The sequence below is a fragment of the Tachypleus tridentatus genome, chromosome 7 (assembly GCF_004210375.1).
Source record: "Tachypleus tridentatus isolate NWPU-2018 chromosome 7, ASM421037v1, whole genome shotgun sequence".
NCBI classification, from domain to species: Eukaryota; Metazoa; Arthropoda; class Merostomata; order Xiphosura; family Limulidae; genus Tachypleus; species Tachypleus tridentatus.
Genome location: NC_134831.1, coordinates 123533128 through 123560870, shown reverse-complemented (window position 1 = coordinate 123560870; position 27743 = coordinate 123533128). Strand labels below are relative to the sequence as shown.

At 35.0% G+C, this 27743-nt stretch overlaps 1 long non-coding RNA gene across 1 annotated transcript; it reads right to left on the bottom strand.

Annotated features, from left to right (window-relative positions):
• LOC143258096 (uncharacterized) lies at positions 1–27658 on the bottom strand. The gene is made up of 3 exons (XR_013032139.1): positions 27109–27658; positions 23579–23663; positions 1–266 (listed from the first exon to the last, which is right to left on the bottom strand). It is a non-coding gene; the product is annotated as an uncharacterized LOC143258096 (long non-coding RNA).
• Between the last annotated feature and the right edge of the window lie 85 nt (positions 27659–27743).

Below are 27743 nucleotides of genomic sequence, written 5' to 3'. Positions count from 1 at the left end.
CTAGACATTATATGTTCCAACTTACTAAACAGCTCACACCAAAGACTGAGTGTAATTACAGACATACAGTCAGATTAAACAATATGTAAACACACAGGTAGATAACACATACATGTATACCTTTTGTCTGTATACCTATATATATATATATACACACGTGCACCTACTAACATCCATTGATTACATTCAGAAGAGAATTTCGGACCAGCGGTTCAGTGTTCTATCCACCACGATGAAGACAGCATGTAGTCCAATGTGTCTTTGACCTAAAACAAATAAGAGAGATATGTTACGAACATAATATATTTTTAAAACCTCTAACTGGATTTGCTGCACCCCCAGTGGCACACCGTTATGTCTGCGGACTTACAAAGCTATAATCCGGGTTTCGATACCCGTGTCGGGCAGAGCACAGATAGCCCATTGTGTAGCCTTGTGATTAATACCTACCAACAAACATCAAGCTGAAAATATGTGTACATCAAACTTATTCACTTCAATGAGGTCAACAATCACTGTATATAGAACAAACGAATCTTCAATACCGTAAATTAAGCCAACAACAATACAACGATAAGTTTCTCCAAATAAAAAATATATATATATATAAATTAATAATAATGGAAATACGCTTAAACTATTTTTATGTAAATTACGTATTCCTCAGACATCCATCTAGTATCAAGTCCAGAACTTTATGTCAGCACATCTACTATTGTCGTCCATAAATCATTATTTTAATAGCCTTTGATCGTTGTACCTGGGATAACAATCAAAACACTTTTATTTGGAGTAATGACCTTCAGTGATTGTCATCCACTTCAGGTAGAAAATTCTGAGTTTGGCCGCAATTTGGAAAGTACCTTGATTTTGTATGTTACTATATCCATAACATAGAAGTGAAAACAATATTATAGCGTGGTCTTGAGACAGCTGGATTGAACTCGTTTCAGCGATATTACTTCGAGATAATGATGTCAACAAACTTAAAATTAACTTCATTTATGTGATGATTCTGGTTTGACAAAACAGCGTTTCGACCGAGTTACATACTAGTTCCAAGCTGACCTCAAAAACTATGGCAGGAAAAGGGTTTAAATGTTGTTACGTTTATCTTACTGATAAAACCGTCGTATATGACCAGTAAAGAAACAACTGTGTAAAAATATTATCTGTCTTATTCTGATGTAATATTACCTGTCTTATTCTGATGTAATATTACCTGTTTTATTCTGATGTAATATTATCTGTCTTATTCTGATGTAATATTACCTGTCTTATTCTGATGTAATATTACCCCATTTTATTCTGATGTAATATTATCTGCCTTATTCTGATGTAATATTATCTGTCTTATTCTGATATAATATTACTTGTCTTATTCTGATGTAATATTACCTGTTTTATTCTGATGTAATATTATCTGTCTTATTCTGATGTAATATTACCTGTCTTATTCTGATGTAATATTACCTGTCTTACTCTGATGTAATATTACCTGTTTTATTCTGATGTAATATTATCTGTCTTATTCTGATGTAATATTATCTGTCTTATTCTGATATAATATTACTTGTCTTATTCTGATGTAATATTACCTGACTTATTCTGATGTAATATTACCTGTCTTATTGTGATGTAATATTATGTGACTTATTCTGATGTAATATTACCTGTCTTATTCTGATGTAATATTATCTGTCTTATTATGATGTAATATTATCTGTCTTATTGTGATGTAATATTACCTGTCTTATTGTGATGTAATATTACCTGTCTTATTCTGATGTAATATTATCTGTCTTATTGTGATGTAATTTTATCTGTCTTATTGTGATGTAATATTATCTGTCTTATTGTGATGTAATATTACCTGTCTTATTCTGATGTAATATTATCTGTCTTAATCTGATGTAATATTATCTGTCTTATTCTGATGTAATGCTCTCTTGGACAGAACAGATGATTATGGATTAGTTCAATAAATTAGACCACTTTCTTGCATTTGTCCATTATTGACCAGTCGTTTGAAATAACAGTGACCAAACTGTACCAAACATCCGTTAATATGTAGTTAAAAGAATATTTCGTACAGTAATTCAAGTCAATGAAGGTGCTATGCAGTATACAGAAAGTAACAGATAAGACTAGTCTGTGATTACAAATAATACATATAATAATATAATAATAATAATAATAAATTTATTAAGCAATAAATTAGACACAAAAAATCAAATATCAATATAAAACCATCAACAAAGAGTTAACTCGTCCTGTGATGGTTAAACACATAATAAAGTAAAATCAAAACTTACAAAATCAATATAAAGTTCCCAGAATATTATCATCAGTATTTAAGATCCATTGTTTTAAGTATTTCTTTTGATTAACACGATTAATAGAAGATCTTATACTATAAGGAATAAAATTATGAATACGAGGTGCCAAATAAAGATATTGATGAAGTGTAACTGTTTTACGTGGTGTGGGTACATTAATTGGAAAAAAAGATTGAAGTCGTGTAAAATATGAAGTGACTTTAAAAGGCCTATTAAAAGAAACATGCAATGTAGATAAAGCTAAAAAATATAAATAAAGTTTATCATATGAAAGAGGGAGTTAAATTTACTGAAATCGGTATCAAGCCTATGAGTAAAATAAGAGAGAAAACACTTTTGCAACTTGTGAATAGGAATTAAAAAAGTCTTATATGTGCCACCCCAAATTGAAATACAATATTGTAAGAAAGATTGAAAGAGAGCATAATATACACTTAACAAAATATGATAAGGAGCACAATGACTAAGTTCAAAAATTAGCATAGAACTATATTTTAATTTATTAACTAAAGAATTAATATGAAATTGCCAATTTAATTTTCGATCTAAAATAATTCCTAAATATTTAACAGAGGAAACTTGAGTCAATTTGGGACACTTACAATTAGGGTAAGTATAACAATCACTAGAATGATAAAAAATAGAAGGAAAAGCTGGAATCACACCATAAAGGTTAAACTGAAGAAGAAAAGATTTAGATATATTTAAGGATAAGTCATTACAGAAAAGCCAATTTTTAATTTTATTAAGATCACTAGAAATAATGGCTTCATTAATTAGATTTGGCTTACTATAGACAACAGCAATATCATCGGCATAGGCTTGGATATCTCCAAAAAACTGTTGGTAAAGAATATCATTTATATAAATGAGAAATAATAAAGGGCCCAGAACAGAACCTTGTGGTACTCCAACATTAATTGTAAGCCAATCACTATAATTATTATGGATACAAACCGATTGCTTTCTATTGTGAAAGTAAGAAAAAAACCAATCAAAAACAATGCCTCTAAAACCATAATACGATAATTTATTTAACAATATTTTATGATTAACAGAATCAAAAGCTTTGGCTAAGTCAAGAAAAACAGCAATTGGATGAAGATCAGAATCCAAAGCTTCTGTAATACTTCCCACAAACACTTCTGATTGTTTTGTTGTTAAGCCAAGAGTTACAAAATGAACTATGTTTGCTGAGCTACAGGGGCTGGTTTTATGTTCACTTTTTCAAAGACAGGAAATATCTGTTTATAAAATTTAAGATCCCATAATTATCTTATTTTCCCCTTAAAACGTTGTCGCTTTGGAGCATGTATTAAACATTTCATAGAGTAACACTTTCGTTCTGACAGTGGTAAGAAATATGTAAAAAAACGTCTCTCTAGCAGACGAGAAACTGTGCAAAACAAGGCAATATTGTCTCTCCACTACATCCGAAAATTTTCAGGTAGGTTTCTCTAACTTCATTTACCTTTATCAAATAACAATAATGACAAAATTTATTCACTGGAAGTGTACTACTTGCAGGCTTTCCAATGGGAAAACGACAAATTTACGGAGTTAAAAAACTAAAATCCGGGTTTCCATTCCCCATGGTGGTCACAGCAGATAGCCTAATGTGACTTTGTTTTAAAAACAAACAAATATCAGGATTTCAGAATTTTTTCATTTTCGTTGATTTATCTATTGTTATAAGCTGTTACTAGTGGCACAGCAGTATTTTTGCAGACTTCCAACACCTGAAACCAGGTTTCAATACCTGTGTTTAGAAGAGCACAGATATCCCATGGTGAAGCTTTGTGCTGAATTACAAAAACTCAACTTTGTAAGCCGCTATATATACTTATGTGTGATTCTTCTCACGTAGTTTATTCTATATCACAATAAAATATATAACATTTAACACATGTGTAGGACAATTGGAAAAAATTTAATAAAAATTCTCAACAGCATGTTAATCCTTACTTTCATATACGTTGAGTCTGTCTACAAACTACATTTATCCAGATGTTTTAATTAATTATTATTTTAGAAAAGGCCAAATGTATGTCAGTATTTGCTTTCATGTTAAATGTGAAAACTAAGTCATTACTATCTTTCTAATACTTGACAGATTTGTTCGTTTAATACAGCAGTTATAATCAGGTCACATGTGGTAAACAGGCTAGAATCCTTCTTCGGTACTGCCCGGCATAGCCAAGTGGTTAAGGCGCTCGACTCGTAATCTGAGGGTTGCGGGTTCGAATTCCCCTCACACCAAATATTCTCCCCTTTCAGCCGTGGGGGCGTTATAAAGTGACGCCCAATCCCACTATTCGTTGGTAAAAGAGTAGTCCAAGAGTTGGCGATGGATGGTGATGACTAGCTGCCTTTTCTCTCGTCTTACACTGTTAAATTAGGGAGAGCTAGCGCAGATAGCTCTCATCTTACTTTGCGTGAAATACGAAGACAAACAAACAAACTTTCTTCGATATGATACATACATATCCAATCTAAAAATCAGCTTAGAATAATTTCTTTTCAAGCACCTTGTACTTTCATATCAAAAGTGAAAAAACCCACAAAATTCCACATTTTTTGCCTCAATGAAAGGTAAAAGTATTATTGTGTATAGGCTTAGTTAACACTATATATACTAGTTTATTTCTAACATTAAAGTGTCTTCTATAAATTAATAAGTATGTAGTGTAGAAATTAAACACTACTCCTGTATTACTGAAAGTAGTCAGATGGAATCAGCCGAATAGAACCAGTAATAACGATTTTACCTTTCATTGTCCCAAGAAAAGATCGAATTTTGTGTTTTTTACTCGTGTCACCATCACAATACTTTTGTGGTTTTAAATATAATTGTTTAACATATTTTTACTCATCCCACATTTATTAAAAGCATTCATATACATATACATATATATATTACGCATTGAACATTGGACATAAATTTTCTCAACATGTGCGGTGTCTTATGCGACACGCGATCAAGACTATCGGGTCAAAATCCTCTATATTTTAAGTATAGCAATCTTTAATTTGGAACTGTTATTACAGTTATAACTCCTCCATAGGCGAAAGTGCAAAACGTGCTTAGCAGGACGAGGCTGCTCGAACGTTGGACTTTTCAGTCCGAAGTCTGACCCATTAATAGTTATTAATTCTGGTTGATTTGGCGCTTTTATATATCACGGATACATCAAACGTCTTCTAACTTCAGGATTGCCAAAGTATACTGACACATTAAATATGGTTATTCAAAGCACTAGTTTCATATCCTCACATTTATGACTGATTGTTGAAAATGTTGTACTTCTGATTTGTAACCTCACAAATATATATATATATATCAAGTCCACAAGTATGTCTTTAGTTGTACTGATGAAATATATTTTTTAAACTACAAAAATCGCTTAATAGCAATGAATTATTCCAAAACTACTAACTGAAAACAAGACAGCGCTATTAATTAAAGGGTTAAGTTTTCAGTTATATTATTTATATATTCTGTACGTTATGACTTACTAGCAGAAGGAAAAGGATGATAAACATAGCTATGTTCAAGGTATAGTATAATTGATGTTCATGGTAAAGAACAACTGTGAGAGAAGATTGATTACTCACAAAAGCACAGTCCAGATTACATCCAGATGTTGATCGGCTCTAGTGACTAAATTTGAAAGTCTAACAAGCCAAGTTTATCCACATTATACAACTTACACGGTCATACTCTACATGTTGTAACTAATTAGCCAGAACATTTCAATGAATTATACTGACTTGTTATTACTAACTGGATAGAACATTTAGATGAAACATACTGACTTGTTATTACTAACTGGATAGAACATTTCAATGAAAAATACTGACTGTGTTATTACTAACTGGATAGAACATTTAAATGAAATATGCTGACTTGTTATTACTAGCTGGATAGAACAGTTCAATGAAAAATTATGACTTTGTTATTACTAACTGGATAGAACATTTCAATGAAAAAATACTGACTGTGTTATTACTAACTGGATAGAACATTTCAATGAAATATACTGACTTGTTATTACTAGCTGGATAGAACATTTCAATGAAAAAAACTGACTTGTTATTACTAGCTGGATAGAACATTTCAATGAAAAAAACTGACTTGTTATTACTAGCTGGATAGAACATTTAAATGAAATATACTGATTGTGTTATTACTAACTGGATAGAACATTTCAATGAAATATACTGACTTGTTATTACTAGCTGGATAGAACATTTCAATGAAAAAATTATGACTTTGTTATTACTAGCTGGATAGAACATTTCAATGAAATATACTGACTTGTTATTACTAGCTGGATAGAACATTTCAATGAAATATACTGACTTGTTATTACTAACTGGATAGAACATTTCAATGAAATATACTGACTTGTTATTACTAACTGACTGTGTTATTAAGTTTCCATGATCAAACTTCTTTCTTGTGTTTAATATTTATGGTTTTTGAAATAATTAAGAATAAAATCAGCTTTAATTTTATCACAGAAAGCTTAATGACCAGTGGTCAACATATATCTGAGATGAATAACGTGAGTGAAGTCACTCTATAATATGAGCTAGAGTTAGAGAAAGGAACTTTAACAACCATTAATTATATTTATAACACAATATAGTATGTGTTTTTCTCTTATTGCAAATCCGCATCGGGCTATCTGTTATGTCTACCGAGAGGAATCGAGCCCTTAACTTTAGCGTTCTAAATCTGAAGACTTGAAATACAGTGAGTAACGACAACGAACTATGTCCATGTTGATATGAAATTCATTGGCTTTGATGTTTATTGACAAGCCCATGAAATTTATTTTAAGCTCTCGGGGAAATATGTTTTTGTTCACTGTTAAGCGCAATAAATTATTTGTACTCAGTCCGCCACAGGTATCAAACGTCAAATTATAGCATTATAAGTCCTAAAGCTTACTGCTGACCTACAGGGGAAATTGGGGTAGATATTAACAACTTTAGTAGTATTACTCTAAGTTATCTAAGGAAAACAGACTGAAATTGTTTTATATTCAGCACATTTCGTTTCTGAAAGGAATTTATTTTTCTTCAACCAAGTATTAGTCCCGAAGTTAATATCCGAGGTTCAGTTCCTCGTTGTTAATATCCGAGGTTCAGATCCTCGTTGTTAATATCCGAGGTTCAGTTCCTCGTTGTTAATATCCGAGGTTCAGATCCTCGTTGTTAATATCCGAGGTTCAGATCCTCGTTGTTAATATCCGAGGTTCAATTCCTGGTTGTTAATATCCGAGGTTCAGTTCCTCGTTCTTAATATCCGAGGTTCAGTTCCTGGTTGTTAATATCCGAGGTTCAGTTCCTCGTTCTTAATATCCGAGGTTCAGATCCTCGTTGTCAATATCCGAGGTTCAGATCCTCGTTGTTAATATCCGAGGTTCAGTTCCTCGTTGTTAATATCCGAGGTTCAGATCCTCGTTGTTAATATCCGAGGTTCAGTTCCTCGTTGTTAATATCCGAGGTTCAGATCCTCGTTGTTAATATCCGAGGTTCAGATCCTCGTTGTTAATATCCGAGGTTCAGTTCCTCGTTCTTAATATCCGAGGTTCAGTTCCTGGTTGTTAATATCCGAGGTTCAGTTCCTCATTGTTAATATCCGAGGTTCAGATCCTCGTTGTTAATATCCGAGGTTCAGATCCTCGTTGTGCGAACAACAGATAACTCAAAACGAGTTTGCAATAAAACAAACAAAACGCAATGTTAAAGGTAAACTACACAAATAATTTAAATTCATGTTTACATTTTCCGTTCGACTCTTCACACTGACATTCAACAATAGGACCAGCTTTAGTACGGACTTTTGACAGAATCGGTTCACTGAAGCAGTCAGTAGAAACGTTGACCCCTACACATTAACATTCAATAATAGGACCAGCTTTAGTACGGACTTTTGACAGAATCGGTTCACTGAAGAAGTCAGTACAAACGTTGACCCCTACACATTAACATTCAATAATAGGACCAGCTTTAATATGGACTTTTGACAGAAGTACCCCGCTGATACAGCGGTAAGTCCACGGATTTACAAAGCTAAAATCAGGGTTCGATTCCCATCAGTGGACACAGCTCGACGTGGCGTTGCTATGAGAAAACACAACACATTTTGATAGAATCAGTTTACCAAGCAAGTAAGAGAACGTTGACCCCTTCACAATAATACTGAACAATAGAATTAGGCTTGGTCAATATAAACGTTCCCATAGTGAACTAATTTATGAATTAAAAATACCAAATACATATCCTGGATTGACTAACAATTTATTCCTAATGTCTATTTATTCTAGTGGGGTTATTTCTGTTAGGGTTAACACAGTCAAATTGGTCTTTTCTTCCACACGTGGCTTCAGATTAATCTTTCTTTATTTACAATAGCTCTTATCTTTAGCGCTAGGAGCAGATTCTCTTGACATTGTTTACTACGTCGTGAATACCTACTATGCTGTACTTGCATGGAATTCGTAGAATATAATGTCTACTTATATTTTTATTTCAATTATTCTTGGTTGGTTATAGAAATATTCCCGAGACCTACTTCCGTGTTTTAGAGCAGTGTTTCTAAAATGTTTTTATATCGGGGATTCGTGGAATTACTGTCTCCCTAAACTATCACGGACCACTAAAGTGGATTTATATGTGAATATTCTGTAAGTTTTCATATTTTAAAATGAAATCCCACGAGTCAAGGTTGTGACAGACCGATGGTTGAGTAACTGTTATAGAAAATACACGATTTTCACACTACCTGCACTATCTACCAGATGTAGACAAAGGCAAAACACAAAATCCTGCTTTATTTGTTCTCATTTGTTTATTGTTAAATATATTTAAATATATAGATGCCTCCCCCTGGCGGCTCACCTGTGAATCCGAGTTGTTTTAACGCTAAAAGATCGGGTTTAGTTTTGACACCAGCATTAATAAAAGCACTGATAACCAGTTGTGTAGTTTTGTGCTTTATATTTATATAGATAAGAATTACATGCACATACAACAGACAATGGTATTATATTTATATGAATAAGTAGCAACATGTACATACAACAAACAGTACTATTATATGTATATAATAAGTAGTTACATGAACATACAAAAACAGTACTATTATATAGGTAAGTAGTTACATGGTCGTACAACATACAGTAATATTATATTCATATAAATAAGCAGTTACATGTACATACAAAAACAGTACTATTATATAGGTAAGTAGTTACATGGTCGTACAACATACAGTAATATGATATTCATATAAATAAGCAGTTACATGTACATACAAAAACAGTACTATTATATTTATATAGATAAGTAGTTACATGAACATACAAATAACAGTACTATTATATTTATATAAATAAGTAGTTACATGGTCATACAACAACAAACAGTACTATTATATTTATATAGTTAATAGTTATATGGTCATAAAACAAACAGTTCTATTATATTTATACAGACACATAGTTACATGGACATGCAACAGACACTACTATTATATTTATATAGATAAGTAGTTACATGGTCGTACAACATACAGTAATATTATGTTTATACAGATAAGTAGTTACATGGTAGCACAATATACAGTAATATTATATTTATATAGATAAGTAGTTACATGGTTGTACAACATACAGTAATATTATGTTTATATATATTATCTGAACGTTCTTAGTTATAGCTTGTTTCAATAATTAATTATCCTTCTGTCTAAGATAATTGTTTACGTATACACATTTAAATTCCGACTGTCGCAAACGTTATTTTAACATTTTTTTTCCATTCATACATTTATATCCCATATCTAACGGTAGTCACTTTTGAAAAAAAAATTATATATAGTCGTTTTTGAACTATCAGAATACTTTTAATTCCACACAATAACAACGTACACCATGTGAAACTAGAACTGTGATCTTCGACCTTAAATATGTGGCTAGGTGTTCAAAACTTCTTGTCTTAGATATACCTCCACTCATATCAAATAACGGAATTAAAGTGTAAAGCGGGAATCGCGTCTCGAGCCTTGGACCTTTCTATCAATAACTGAAAAGGTACCCACTTGACCACTCCTAACCCGCACAATGAAAATACTTTGATAAGTTTATCGGTCTCTATACGTTTTATATGTTTTAACAGCTTCAACAGTAAGTATTATGTTTCTAAGAAAGTAAATACCCTTCTCGACTTGTTTTATCTTTTAAATAAATGGAAAAGTACACATACCACAGTTAACTCTGCGTTTGTAACTTCGTCGTTGACTGATTGGTTCTAAGTTAACGTGGCTCAAAATACAAATAGGTTTATGGTAAACTATGTGAAACAGTGTGAAAGTATACGTAAAATATTATAAAACAAAGAATTTTTTCATCTGAACAAAGCCTCCCCCAGTGGCACAGCTAAATGTCTACGGACTTACAACTCACTAGAAATCAGATTTCGATACCCGTGCTGGCCAGAGCACAAATAGTCCATTGTGTAGCTTTGCGAGTAATCAGAAACAAACAGACAAACAAACTAAACAAACTTGTTTCATCTGAACAAAGCCTCCTTCAGTGGCAAAGCTGAATGTCTACGGACTTACAACCCATTAGAAATCAGGTTTCGATACCTGTGCTGGCCAGAGCACAAATAGTCCATTGTGTAGCTTTGTGATTAATCAGAAACAAACTGAACAAACGACTTGTTGTTCTATAGTACTGAAAATTAAATGAGCAAAGAATACATATATATGCCTCGAGGGTGTGTATACGTTTCCATAACAATACATTTGAGGTTACCACGATGAAATATACAAACCAGCTACAAGAAAAAAAAAAGGCCAGAATTTGAACTGATTTTTACTCAAAGTATTTAATTTTTGTCACGTCGGTATCAATCTACAGGGGGAGCTCTAAATTTTGATGTTAGTTATGTTAAGTTTATTTTCAGCTGCATACATTTTTTTACTCACTTATGTTAATTCCAGTGTTTCATCTTAAAAGCTTTGTTCTTTCTCCAGAAATAAGCTTACCTTAAGAGTGGCATTAACCTCACAAAACCGGTTTCAAAACTTTTAACAGAAAAACTTGTATGAGGTTCACGACAATCGCGATAAAAGTAAAAGTTTCGCTGAAAACTACGAAGAACGTTGAGTTCAAACTGGGGGCCTTTCCCCCTTTATAATTTCATGTACACTTTTCGACCCCTGTCCCTGCTTATTACCCGCCATTTTTATCCGTTTTTTTGTTCGTGAGAATTATAGCTGTATATGTGTAGACATAAGAATATACGAGCTGTCAGCCTCTTGTGGTTATTTAGTACTTTCCGAGTACCCATATGTTCGTTCTACGATAGCCATATGTTTATTTGACAAAAGAGAGAAAACATGGTTTATCAAGGTAAGGACAGAAGAACATTAGGTTCGTAATGACAATAACATGCCATCCTGCCCAGTATGCAAACAACGTCAGACTGGTCATATTAATGAGATGAATATAAAATCGATGTAATCTTAAATAGCTGATAAGTCGCTGAGTGATAAGACAGTTGTTACCGCTTCGCAAAAACCTGATTTCTTTGCTTTTTTGTTCAAATAACAAATTTTATTTGAGTCGAAAATGATAAATTCCATGTCGTTGTTCCACACAACTGTCAATACGTGAGGCTTTAATAATTTAGTTCCAAAAAAAGCTTCACATTTCTTTGCTTGTTGTTAAACGCAAACTGACCGTCTCAAGTGTGCAACCGCCGGTACCGAAACTCAGTTTTTAGCGTTTGGAACTTACCACTAAACTACTCGTGGATGAAGCTCGAAGAGTTACACACACAAACGTTCGTTAATAGTAACCTACAAGTAATTTTCAGGTAAGCAATAGCGGAGACTGTAAGTGCATGCAGTTATCTGGTTGTTATTTTCATTGAATGGAACGTTCGCTACTTTTAGATTTGGTGTCATTTGACATACATTTTTTACTCAAGAGTGACTTTAGCATATCAACACTGCTTGATATCTGCAGTCTGTCTGTGGTTAAAATAAATCGATATTTTAATTGTCTCTGTGAGTCATCACAGTTGTTCCAATAACTCATTTTGTTTGCTACTTGAGTGTTAATAATCCAGTGAGAAACAACAGTTGTTTTGTTTCTACTGAAGGATTTTGACTGTTAGTTTTAGAGTAAAGCTACACTGAGCTATCTTCAGCGTCTACCTTGGGGAATCGAGCCTTGGACTTAAGTAAGGGAAGTCGTTAGACTTACTGTTGTTTCACTGAGGGACGAACGGTGAAAAACAAAGATTTTGTTGGAATTTTGCGCAAAGCTACGCGACGGCTATCTGTGCTAGCCGTCCCTAATTTAGCAGTGTAAGAATAGAGGGAAGGCAGTTAATCATCACCACCCACCGCCAACTGTTGGGCTACTCTTTTACCAAGGATAGTGGGATTGACAGTCACATTATAACGCCCCCACGGCTGAAAGGACGAGCATGTTTGGTGCGACGGGGATTCGAACCCGCGACCCTCAGATTACGAGTTGAACGCCTTAAACCACCTTGCCATGGCAGGCCCTATGCTTACAGAAAGAGAGAAAGAAAAACCTCTATATAAGTATGTGTTCAAATTACTTAAACCTTTACTAAAACTAAACATATACAAGAGTAAGAAGATACTTTACTTCAACTTATCCTACATACTAATTAAGAAAGGGAATTAGGGAAGTTCGCTATTCTGTTTAAGCGCAAAATTACAGAATAGAGTGTTTGTGTTCTAACCACCACGGATATATAAACCCGATTTCTAGCGATATAGGCTCTAAGTTTGATTATTTATGTTTGTTTACAAGTTAAGCACAGGTATCGAAATTCGAATTTTAGTGACGTAAGTCCCCAGATATACCACTATGTCACTGGGTACTAGGTCCTTAGAATTACCTCTGAGCCACATGTGAGCTCTTCTGAGGATAAACCCAACATGGCCAAGTAGGTTAAGGCGTTCGACTCATAATCTGAGGGTTGCGGGTTCGAATCTCCATGGCACCAAACATGGTCGCCCTTTCAGCCGTGGAGGCGTTATAATGTGACGGCCAATCCCACTATTCGTTGGTAAAAGAGTAGCCTAAGAGTTGGCGGTGGGTGGTGATGACTAGCTGCCTTCGCTCTAGTCTTACACTGCTAAATTAGGGACAACTAGCGCAGATATCTCTCGAGTAGCTTTGGGCAAAATTCAATAAAAAGAAAAACCAAAACTTTTGAGGATAGATATAAGGTATCCTTTAATGAATTATTCGTAATTAAGTTTGTGGGTCCCTGAATTGTCCTAAGCCTATGGTTAGCGTGGTCGACTGTGTATCTGAGGTCCTTGGTACGCGTTTCGTTACCGTAAACAAACGTCGCAAAACAGAAATTATGTCCCGTCCTTCTGTAGACTTGAAAACATTATAAATTGTTGGCCAAGGGTCACCATTTGGTCTTATAAGTTGACGGTAAATGTCGTCCCTTTCGTCTATCACTTGAAAATTAGAGAGGGGGCTAACGCAGGTTTGTATGTTTGCGCGAAATAGAAAAAAGAAAAAAAACAACAGAAACGTCAATTCGAATACAATGAAAAATATTAAGCCCTAGTCTTACCAATAATTTGACGTTTTGAAGGGTGCTAAATGGCTTTTCATTTTGTTTCTAGTTGAGCACAAAGCTACATAATGGCACCTTTATGTTGTGCCCACCACGGATATCGAAACTCGGTTTTTAGCGTTATAGCTTCGGAGATATACCGCTTTGCCACCTTAAGGCAAAATTGGGTTTGCTTGTTGGAAAATAAAGCCCTATTAAGTTGCCTGCTGTGCCTACCGGAAAATCGAACCGTGAATTTTAAAATTGTAAGTCCTTAAAGTTACCGTTGTCCCACAGGGGAACATTCTTATTGTAAATAGTGTGTTAATAAAGGGGACAATAAATAACGTATTAAGAAAATGTAATTCGCAAACATGAATCGCATACATAAAGCTTATTAAGCGAATCTGATAATAATTGTAACAGATTATATATAGGAGTTCAGACCAGTGTAAGGAATTTGTTTTGCTTTGAACTTCGCGCAAAGATACACGAGGGTTAGCTCTACTAGCTGTCCCTAATTTGGAACTAAAAGACTGGAGAGAAGGCAGCTAATTATCACCACTCACCGCCAACTCTTGGGCTATTCTTTACTAACAATTAGTGGGATTTATCGTTACTTTCTAATGCTCCCAAAGTGGAAAAGTTGGGACTGCGATCCGAACCTAGGATCCTCAAAAGAGCGCCCTAACCACCTCGCCATATACGGCTGACGTAAAGAAATCTACGACATTTAAAATAGAATATAAAAGTACAAACAGGAAATTTAGTTGTAAAGTTAGGGCAAAATAAATTAAAATAATTAACAAAAGACATGACACTTAGGTTCTTATGGCACTTAGGTTCTTATGACACTTAGGTTCTTATGGCACTTAGGTTCTTATTAAGTGATGTTTTAATTGCCGGTGAAATAATTAATACAATACATGATTGCGTTTTTGTCCTTTTATAAACTTTAAAGCGACCATTAAGATGCATTATAAATAAATCAAATGTAATATTTTTGTATGGTTTTTTTCTTTGTTCGCTAGTTTCTAGTGCAGAATGTTAAAGAAAAGAACTTTGCAAAATATGTTATTTAACATTTTATTTATTTACCTTAGATTTTTCAACAAATCTGTACGAGGGCTATGTGTGTGCAGCCATTTTCAATTCTGAATTAATAGACTATTTGGTTTGTTTGTTTGTTTTAGAATTTCGCGCAAAGCGTTAGCCGTCCCTAATTTAGCGGTGTAAGACTAGAGAGAAGGCCGCTAGTCATCACCACCCACTACAAATATTGGGCTACTCTTTCACCAACGAATAGTGGGATTGACCAAACATTGTAACTCCCCCACTGCACAAAGGGGGCAAGCATGTTTGGTGTAACGGTGATTCGAACTAGCGACCTTCAGATTACGAGTCGAGTGCTTTAATGATCTGGACATGCCGGGTCAGATTTTATTTAAGTATTTCTTTGTAGACACTGTTATCAATGAAAATGCCTTGCTTTTCTATCGCAACACTCATGACATTTTAACACAATTTAATGAAATTATCTTAGATATGATAAAACAATTGTAGTTTTCACATGCACGAACTGTTTTGATATGCGTGTACTGTTTTGATATACGTATAGTGTTCTGATATGCCCCTAATGGCATAGTTATAAACCGGGTTTCGATACCTCTGGTTGGTGGAGCACAAATAGCCCATTGTGTTGCTCTGTGCTTAATTCTAAACAAACAAACGAACAAACAAATTATCTGATGCGCAAATGTTGTTTCGATATGTCTGTGTTATTATGATATATATATTGTGTTGATATATCTGTGTTATTATGATATACATATACATATTGCTCTGAGATACAAATATTGTTTGATGTATCTGTATTATTATGTCTGTGATATTATAATATATATATATTGTTTGAATATACAAGTATAGTTTGATATGTCTGTGTAATTATGAGATATATATATATTTTTGAATATACAAGTATTGTTTTGATATGTCTCTGTTATTATGTTATACATATAGTTTTGATATGCAAGTATTTTTTGATATATATATACAAGTATTGTTTTGATATGTCTGTGTTATTATTATATACATGTGTTGTTTGGATATGCCTGTGTTATTATGATAAACGTATATTATTTTAATATCCATGTAATATATTGATATGTTTGTGTAATTATGATATACATATATTGTTTTGACATACAAGCATTGTTTTTCATTTACCTATGTATCTTCACAATAATATATACGTTTGTTTATTTGTTTTATTATTATGCACGAAGATATAAAAAGAGCTATCTGTGCTCTGCCTCTCACGGGTATCGAAACAAGGTTTATAAGTCCACAGATATACCACTTGCCACTGAGGAGCTATATATCTGTATTGGAACCATCTAATATTTCCATGAAATAATACGTCAATGCGTGTATATATTTACCTCCCTTCTCTATCTCAATATATGTGTGTGTATATAGGGTTGTCATATGGTTCATAGGCTGGTCACTTTATAATATGAAAGTTGGAAAACGAAAGTTACCCAGACGTGTTTGGAAGACGAAAGAATGAACTGAAAAATAAACTGATAAATAGTGACGGTATTGGGCGAAAATAAAGCTGTAATCTGAAAAAAATATTGAAATAAAAAAGAAATTCTGAAGTCGGATTAAAGCATTTAGACGCTGGTTACGAGAGTGTGAACATGAAAGAGAGGATAGATCTCAGCCCAGTATACATCAACGGTTACGGTGCTATATCAAGACCCGTGTTTATTGGAAGATATTCAACCATCATAAATGAAGCAGCCTGACTCAGGACATGTTGTGATCGACTGTCTTTAATGTTATTCCTCAACTGACTACTGTGGCACAGCGATATGTCTGCGGACTTGCAACGCTTAACGTCAAACAAACAAATACACTACTGAACAAAAAAATAAGAATATCGCACCTTGGTAACAACATCTATTCAGTTCGTTTTATTCACTCATCCTGTCTCACATACCACACTATCACAGCCATGAACACTGCGAATTAACCAAAGAACATTTGGGCCACCCACTATATATGTAAATAAAGTTTCATGTTATAATAAATCTCCAACGCAGAGGGTCGCGGGTTCGAATCCCTGTCACACCAAACATGCTCGCCCTTTCAGCCGTGGGGGCGTTATAATACGACGGTCAGTCGCACTATTCGTTAGTAAAAAGAGTAGTCCAAACGTTGGCACCAGGTTGTGATGAGTAGCTGCTTTCCCTCCAGTCTTGTTTCCCGCTAGTACAGCGGTAAATCTCCGGATTTACAATCAGGGGTTCGATTGCCCTCGGTGGGCTCAGCACCCTCCAATCTTACACTGCTAAATTAGGGATGCCTAGCGCAGATAGTCCTCGTGTAGCTTTGCGCGAAATTCAAAAACAAACCAAACCAACGCTCTTGAGTAAAAACCCATAAATAACGACACTAGTGTTAAGTGTAATACCCCATTATATTAACCTTGCACAACATATTGGAGTTAGAAGTTAATTCTTTACTGTACTCACATATTTCATCTCCATAACATATTCAGACTTCACTTTAACGCCATGTTGTTCTCACATATTTGTATCCCTTTGTCTCTAAATAGTTATAGTAAGACCTTTATGTTCGTAATCTAAATAGTTATAGTAAGACCTTTATGTTCGTAATCTAAATAGTTATAGTAAGACCTTTATGTTCGTAATCTAAATAGTTATAGTAAGACCTTTATGTTCGTAATCTAAATAGTTATAGTAAGACCTTTATGTTCGTAATCTAAATAGTTATAGTAAGACCTTTATGTTCGTAATCTAAATAGTTATAGTAAGACCTTTATGTTCGTAAGCTGATTTTTATAACTTCTCATCCACATTAAAATATTTTTTCTATTTCGATGATAAAAATTGCAGTATTGAAGTTAGTAACAAATACTCAGATTTTTCGGAACAATTTCACAACAGTTTTACTCAATGTCGAGTTATAGAAAGAAAAATTCCGTTAACGAGGCAAACTCTTTCGAAATATTTTTAATTCAATTGTTTAAGTGATTGGTATTCGATTAGCTGTTGTTTTTTACTTAAGTTTGAGTTGGTCCACTTTTCTCTCATATTATTTTTCATATTACCTACGAAACGTGAGAGTTTATAAAAAAGTAAGACATGGGTGATTTTATAAGTTCATTTATAATAAAATAGGTTGTTCTTCTGTAAAGTAAGACTGAAATCAATTTGATAAATGAAATAACACTAATAGATCGTATTGGAAAATATTTGGTTTGTTTGTGAATTTCGCGCAAAGCTACACGAGGGCTATCTGCGCTAGTCGTTCCTAATTTAGCAGTATAAGACTAAAGAGAAGGCAGCTAGTCATCACCATCCACTTCTAACTCTTGAGCTACTCTTTTACCATCGAATAGTGGAATTGACCGTCACATCATAACGCCCCAAGGCTGAAAGGACGAGCATGTTTGGTGTGACGAGGATTCGAGCCTGCAATCCTCGGATTACGAGTCGAACGCCTTAACCCGCCTGGCCATGCAGGGCCGTTTTGTTTGTAGTTAAGTACACAAATACACATACCGCTGTGCAGCTGAGGGGAGGTGGACTAGTGGAAGGGAAAATGTTTAGTGTGACAAGACATGAATGAGCTTCCATTTTTATTTTCACTTGATGCCACACATGGGAAATGTGTACAAAACTGAAAATAATTTCGAGTTAGAGTAAAGTCGGTTACTCAAAGGCGCTCACGGCAAACTAGTGAGATTTGGCCGCCAACCTCAATCGTAAAGTACGGAAACCGTTTTACCGGCAATGGACGAGAACCAAAATCCCTCAAAATCACACTCTAGGCGACACCACCACTTGACTACACCCAGATCAGTTTTAATCTACGATTTTCTGTTATGAACAGTTGGGGCTGTATATTAACAATATATCCAATATTCCTCTATGACACGTTTATCTGAGAAACTAGTAATAACGTTCTTGAGTATCCCGGATGGATTAGCGATTAGTTTACGGACTTTAAATGCTTTAGCACGGAGACTCATTTCCCGCGGTTGACAGACTGTAGTTGCGGTGCGTAGCTACGCGCCCTCAATTAATATTAACATCTTATAAAAACTAAATTGAAAATTGAATTCTGCTGTTAAAAAAACGGGAAAAACAACACCTTTTTCGTATATTTTGGTTAAAGTAAAAACGGACTAATTCATAAAACGACTGATCCCCAAAATTACTTAGACTATAACCTATATACTCTGTCGCATCAAAAACAGCAGTATTTATTATGTGAAGAACAGAATTATACAAAGTGTTAGGAAGAGAAAGGAATAAGGCGTAATTATTAATGAACTACGACATTCAGTTGAAAGAGTTTATCCAGGGGCTTTAATAGATAACGTTTATGTTAGCTTTTTTCCTTCTTGTCCAACTACGTTCCTTAAATTCAAATGTAAAGAAATGATATTATTTGTGCTTGTGAACAGAACGAAAGTTAGATTTTTATTACTAAGTTTTATTTATCTAAAAGTAAAACAAAGAACTGTTTGTAACGTGGGTCTTGGGCCTACTTGTAGCCTACAGACAATAGACTATGCGTTGTTTCGAACAAGGGGCACCTTAACTGCACAAAGTGAATTTCAAATTTTGTTTTATGGATATTTTATTGATATCAGATGTTTGTTAATCAGAATCACTAAAAACGTGTAATAAAATCAAAATAATCCCAGTATTATTGTGTCTTCTGTCTTGGTTCTGGCTTCAGCAAAATTGTCATATCGAGAACTTAAAGCCCTAAATAAATACATTTATTACAGTGTCCAGTGTTAATACTGATATGGCGCTTAGATGATATGTTACAGAGTTAATCTCAAAGTTTACGTATAGTTAAGATGCATCCTATGAAGTACACGTGTTGAAAAGATGAGCTGTATGAAACATTAGTTTTGGTAAAAATCATTCTATGTAGTAAACGTATAATTAAGCTTCATTCCATAATACACATCTATACGTAAGGTGTATGCTATGGATAACGTAAATTATAAAATGTGGTACATTCGCTGAAATAGCTTCTATCAAAACAATGGCTTCCAATGTATAAAATTGTATTCACTAAGACATTAAACTCAGTTGGGTTTTTTTTTTCACTCTTTTTCCAGGACCATTTCATGACCTAGCGGTTAGCTGGCTCAAACCATGAATCTGAGGGATTATAGCTCTCTGCCCGTCGTTGTTAAATGACACACTACACTTTGGGGCCTGGGGAGGTAGGATGCGCTATATAACAGTGACAGACAGTGACACCTATCCATGACTGAAAATGAATTTAAAATATAATTTTCCAGACATTAAATTACTTTTCAATGCGTATCATATCTTCCACGCTGCTCTTAAGAAACCTCGCTCTTTTTAATATCCTAATTACACTTAATTGGAGTTGAAGAAAACCGACAGTTTCTGAGCGTCCCCGGTTGTCTCTCAAGCCCCTTCGGGACTCGTGAGACTTAAAAACCTAAATTATTACATTTTAATTAGCTAGTTACCACTGTTCTATCAGAAGAAAGAACTCGGGAGTCGGCAGTGGGTGCCACAGGCTAGTTTTCTCTCCAGTATATCACTTCAAAATTAGTGATGTTTATGTGCGGATAGTCTTTCTGTTTATATCTACGTGACATTTTCAAACACACAAAGAAGCAGTTAAAGCTAAACGTTAGGAGCGAATGTTTGCCTGCCTTTTGCAAAAACGGTCATTTTTTGTGAGACTTAAAACCCTAAATTACTGTCATGTTAGCTAGTTACCCCTATTCTGTCAGATTATAGCTCGAGAGTCGGCAGTGGGTGCCATAGGCTAGTTTTCTCTCCAGTATATCACTTCAAAATTAGTGATGTTTATGTGCGGATAGTCTTTCTGTGTACATCTACACGAGATTTTCAAACATACATAAAATAATATTGTAGTTATGAGTAGTGCAATGAAAGGACAACGTTACAGGAACTTAACCATATATTACCTATAAAACTTCACAATTAAATAATTAGCCTTTGTTTCATTGTACTGACAACACGTAAAGGACGGGTTTCTGATGTCTTGCCCTGGGAGGCACATGTGCGTTTTTATGGCTCGGCATCGCCAGGTGGTAAAGGCACTTGACTCGTAATCCGAGGGTCACAGGTTCAAATCCCCGTCACACCAAACATGCTCGCCCTTTCAGCCGTGTGGGCGTTATAAAGTTACGATCAATCCCATTATTCGTTGGTAAAAGAGTAGCCCAAGAGTTGGCGGTGGGTGATGATGACTAGCTGCCTTCCTTCTAGTCTTACAATGTTAAATTACGGACGGCTAGCGCAGATAGCCCTCGTGTAGCTTTGCGCGAAATTCAATAACAGTTAACAGTGAAAAAAGAGTGATGCCTTAATTAATGCGCAGGAAATTATTGTGATAATTGGAGTAATTTGGGCTTTAAAAAGCTTCCAATAAAAAATAGTTCCATTTGTTATAATAATCGTCCAGCTAAATATCAGTGTTACAGATATTTTTCTTTACTGGTCCTGACATCGTCAGATGGTTAGGTCTCTCGACTCGTACTCTGAGGGTCCTCGTTACACCAAACATGGTCACCTATTTTAGCTGTTGAGGCGTTGTAATATGACGATCACCTCACTATTCTTTACTAGCCCCCGGCATAGCCACGTGGTTGGGACGATCGACTCGTACTCTGACGGTCGCGGGTTCGAATACTCGTCACACCAAACATGCTCGCCCTTTCAGCTGTTCGGCCGTTCCAAGTTACAGCCGATCTTACTATTAGGTGGTAAAACAGTAGCTCAAGAATTAGAGGTGGGTAGTGATAACTAATTTTGCACTCCCAAATTAGGGACAGAAAGCTCAGATAGCCCTCGTGCAGCTTTGCTTTTTTGAATTTCACACAAAGCTACTCGAGGGCTATCTGCGCTAACCGTCCCTAATTTAGCAGTGTAAGACTAGAGGGAAGGCAGCTAGTCATCACAACCCACCGCCAACTCTTGGGCTACTCTTTTACCAATGAATAGTGGGATTGGTCGTCACATTATAACGCCCCCACGACTGAAAGGGCGAGCATGTTTGGCGCGGCCGGGATTCGAACCCGCGACCCGCGGATTACGAGTCGAACGCCCTTAACACGCTTGGCCATGCCGGGCCCTATTATTTATTAGTATAGTTATTCTGTGTTCTCTGAAACAGATTTGATATTTATTATCATTATTTATTTGAATGCCACCTTAATCATCATGTCTGGAGGAATCTGTCTGTAACCAGGTAATAACTGTATTTAAGTTTACCTCTTTTTTTGTATTTATTTCTCTTTTAGGTCATTGCACTTAACGATTTACTTGAATAAAAATTTATCCATATTCAAGTGTACATTTCCTATTTAGTAAACCAAATATTCCTTTCTCAAACGTCAGAGTCAGACGTTAGATTCTCGTTGTCTAAAAGTTTAAATGTAGCGACGGGTTTCGACTCTTTTTTTAATTTCTTGCGTTAAAATAGGTTGTATGTTTGAAATTTTTGAAGTAATGGACTATCGTACGGCGATCTAAAATAGCATGTTTTTTTTTAAATAAGAACCTTATTGAGATAAAATATGATGCATTTTGAAATTTCTGAAGTATTTGTTAACGCAGTAATGAACTTCCATATGCAATTTAAATCTATAAGTTTATAAATTATTCAGTAAAAGTAAGCCACATTTTTAAAATTTGGTATAAGACTGAACTTTTCATGGTACCTATTATAAGAACAGCCCCATCTCACAAAGGTTACCTAACATGAATACACTACACGATTTTAAAAATAGTAAAAACAATTTAAAATAATATTTTAAACTCTTGTAACGAGATACAAATATTTTTCAGTTGAAACAAAGACAGATTCTTAATAAATAAACAATTATCAGATTAATTAAAATGTTTTCGATTTTCTTGTGTCAGAGCTTTGACAACGAGAGAATAAATTTGTCATAATTTTATTATGAAATTTTTTTTCTTTTAAATAACGCCTCCCGCTAGTATAGTGGTAAGTCTACGGTTTTACAACTCTAAAATTACGGGTTCGATTCCCCTCGGTGGGCAAGCAGGTAGCCCGATGTGGCTTTGATAAAAGAAAAAACACACACGCACTCCTTTTAAATAATAATCATCTCCAATGAAGAGGTTGTTTTGTTTCTTGTTTTTGAATTTCGCGCAAAGCTACTCGAGGGCTATCTGCGCTAGCCGTCCCTAAATTAGCAGTGTAAGACTAGAAGGAAGGCAGCTAGTGATCACCGCCCATCGCCAACTGTTGGACTACTCTTTTACCAACGAATAGTGCGATTGACCGTAACATTATAACGTCCCCACGGCTGAAAGGTCGAGCATGTTTGGTGCGACGGGGATTCGAACCCGCGACCCTCAGATTACAAGTCGCACGCCTTAACCCACCTGGTCATGCCGGGCCCTCCAATTAAGAAGGAGATGATGAATTTACAAAAAAAGTCGAAATAAACTTTTGAAAAAATGTAGAATTTATAAACATTCGATATTAACTTTAAAAAATGTAAAACTTACCAATACTCGAAATCATGTGTATCTTGTTCCTCACTCATACTTTCTAGTTAAAGTCTAGCAGACATGATGCGATCTCGGATACTGTCTGAAAAAAAACAACACCATCTTCTAACTTAGTAATATTCCTAGAAATAATTTTGATCGATGATTTTCATCTAAACACGCAAGTATCAGAAAAACTTTAGAACATTTACAATCTGTTGATGGAAATCTCAAACGTTGAATCGTGTTTGTGTAATTTAGATTTATATCAAATTGTTTAATCTTATTAAAGGACAGATTGTTCTTCATGAGTACTCGAAAACTTTGTTTTTCTTTTCTCTTTGTTTTGGATTCAGATATTTAAATAGTCAAAGACTGTAGTCTGAGAATCTTGCTGTCGGCATTATTTTCCCAGTAGCATATTTATTCGATTGTTGTTGTTTTTTCTTGAATTCTTTGCAAAGTCACTCGAGGGCTATTTTGCGCTGGTTGGTACTAAAAGAATTGAAGTAACAAGCTGGATGAAAGGCAGATAGACAAAACACCAATTGCTGGGCTACTTTTTATAAAAGAATACAGGTATTGTCCATCACATAATGCTGAAAAAGCGGGCGTGTTCGATGAAGGGGTTCGAACCTGCAACCCACTGGCTGGGAATCGAGTGCCCTAACCTCCATATTTGCTCGGAAATCCAGTAAGGTCAGATTAAAATTTGCAACACTCACCGTTGCTATTGTTTATCACGTTTGAGTCAAAGTCGAGATTTGACACGAGAGACATCATTGACTATGAATACTGAGTCAACCAGACAACCCAACTTTGAATTATTTGAATAAAGAGTGGACCAGACAACCCTACTTTGAATTATTTAAACAAACAGGGGATCAGGCAACCCTACTATAAATCATATGAATAAAGAGTGAACCAGACAAACCTACTGTAAATTATTTGAATAAAGAGTTAATCAGACAACCCTACTTTGAATTATTTGAATTAAGAGGTAACCAGACAACCCTACTTTGAATTATTTGAATAAAGAGGGGACCAGACAAACTTACTTTGAATTATTTGAATAAAGAGGGAACCAAATAATACTACTTTGAATTGTTGAATAAAGAAGGGATCAAGCAACCTACTGTAAATTATTTGAATAAAGAGAGAACCAGACAACTCTACTATGAATTATTTCAATTAAAGGTGGACCAAACACTCGACTTTGAATTATTACGCGCTACAATTTCAAGACTTTGAGTATTTTCTACAACCGTATCGTTTATGTATATTATTTTATTTAAATAAATTGTTTTTTTTTGGTAAATTCTAGACATTAGAATTTTTTGTCCACTTGGACTAAAAACTCATAATATACAGTCGTATTGACTTTGTATTTTAATACGGATACTTATGATCAAATTATAAGTATTTTAAATTATATGAACTTTTAAGCACAATATTAAATGATCAAACACTTTGTGTGCTTTATGCTTAAAATAGCACTGTTTCTATGGTAGCTGTGTGGCAAATCATAAAAATACGACTTTTATATAAACGTCTATATATGTTTGCTTGTTTTGTTGTTTTTTTTTAATTTCGCGCAAAGCTACTCGAGGGCTATCTGCGCTAGCCGTCCCGAATTTAGCAGTGTAAGACTACAGGGAAGACAGCTAGTCATCACCACCCATTGCCGACTCTTGGGCTACTCTTATTACCAATAAATAGTGGGATTGACCGTCACTTTATAACGCCCCCACGGCTGAAAGGGCGAGCATGTTTGGTGCGACCGGGATACGAACCGCGACCCTCAGATTACGAGTCGCCTGCTTTAACCCACCTGACCATACGGGGCAACGTCTATATATGTATGCGTGTAAACAAATGGGGTCCAGTGAAAATCTTAAGACGCCATATTATTAATGACAAGCAAAATGGCGTTAGCGCCATTTCATTCTTACATATTTTATTGGGAAGCTGTAGGGACTCATCGATTAACCTGCAAATTAACCTATCTAAGTATTAACCTATCTAAGTATTGTGATGAGCAAGCAAAACAAGACAGATTTTGTTTTTATAAGTGCTCAGAATACTCGCAATCTGAGGGTCGCGGGTTCGAATCCCCGTCCCATGAAACACGCTCGCCCTTTCAGCAATAGGAGCGTTATGATGTGACGGTGAATCCCACTCTTCGTTGGTGAAAGAGCAGCCTAAGAGTTGGCGATCGATGGTGATGACTGACTGCCTTTTTTATAGTCTTACACAGCTAAATTAAGGATGGGTAGCGCAGAGAGCCCTCACATTATTGTTTACGAAGTACCAAAAACAAACAAACGAACATTTTGTTTTCTTACTTTCGTTTCGTTCCTGGAAAAGCAGATATGTCTTAATAACCAAAGTACGTATATATGCATGCAAAATAAATCATAGCAAAAATGGCTTGACGTAGGTAGTGATTAGAAATGTAATGGCCCCCCGCTAGTACAGCGGTATGTCTCCGAATTTACAACGCTAAAATCAGGCGTTCGATTCCCCTCGGTGGGCTCCGCAGATAGCCCGATGTGGCTTTGCCATAACAAAACACAGAGAAATGTAATGGGAGTGGTAAATTTAAAGGTTTCCATATAAAACAAATACAAGAGTTGTCAGAAGTGCAGAGTCTACAGAAAATGAAATTGTCTAACCCTAGTTTTTATTTAATCTTAAACAACTCAATAAATATAAACACAACTGCCGTTTAAAAGTCAAGGTTGACCTGTTAAACCAATGATTAATGGTGACACTTTTATAGTAAAACTTGTGTTGAGCTTTGTTTAATATATATTGCCTAATACACAACAAAAAAGTTTCATTGTTATTGTTTACAATACAAAAGTAATCAATTTTTTGCCTTACTTGACTACAAGCCTAATAAAAAAAATTAGTTTAAAATAATTAAAACATACTGACGAATAATAATTTTCTAAGACAATTCCTTCCGTGTTTATTTTCATGTATATTTGGTATTCGTCTATGTATTAGAGGGGGAAAGCGGATTTGTTTGCTTGTTTTGAATTTCCCGCAAAGTTACACAAGGGCTATCTGCGCTAGCCGTCCATGATTTAGAAGTGTAAGACTGGAGGATCATCACCACCCACCGCCAACTCTTGGCTACTCTTATTACCAACGAATAGTGGGATTGTCCATAACATTATAACGCCCTCACGGCTGAAAGGGCGAGCATGTTTGGTGTGACGGGGATTCGAACCCGCGACCCTCGGATTACAAGTCGAAAGCCTTAACTCACCTGGCCACGCCAGGCCGTGGGAGGAGTAGAAAGAAAGTGGTCATTATTATAACATTGTTGTTGGTAAACTCTGTCATAAACCAATCCACACCATTGTATGTTCCATGTAGTCAAGATAACTAGAGAAAGTATTTGCTTTCTGAATTATGTTATACATTTTTTTTATAACTAGATAACTACTGTGCAAAACACGAAACTCTGAACTATTATGTTGTTTATCATAATTAACAGATCGGATCATATTTAAATGTACACTGCTAGTTTTACTTACCTTAAGAAAACGAACCCAGATTTTCAAGCGTATACCTCACTTGTTTAGTGATATCAGTGTTATGCCTTCATATTCATTACGAAGGCTTAAATCACAACACTTTATCGACTGACAAAGACAGTGCTAAAATTAATTACTTGGTAAAGGTAATCACTCTTGACATCAGAAGGAAAAAAATAGTTGGATCACATTTATTAAATTGGTATTAGTGAAATCCGTTGAGAGGTGACACTACAGTTTAGATTATTATTGCTTCAATATGTCACACGTCTAATCAGATTAATATTCACTCAGAGAGGCAAATTCCCCCACTTTGGAATATTATTATCTCGATTCACAACGTATCTAATCGGCTTATTACAGACAGGCCATGATTAAAAATTCAAAATAGCAAAATCACTGAAGTATGTATTCTCGAGGTCACGAGAAAAAGGCGACACGAGGCGAAAGAACAATGCGCTTCAGATAGTAACTATTGTCGTTACACGGGAGCTTTATAATGGACGTTGATGGGAAGACAAGTTACAAGTGTGTCGCGTGTTTCTTGGCGCTCAGGGGTATCAGAGTGGATGGCGTGAGTCTTAATGGAGCCGAATGTCTACCCAGAAGTCGCATTATTACAGGTCTCGCCTCAC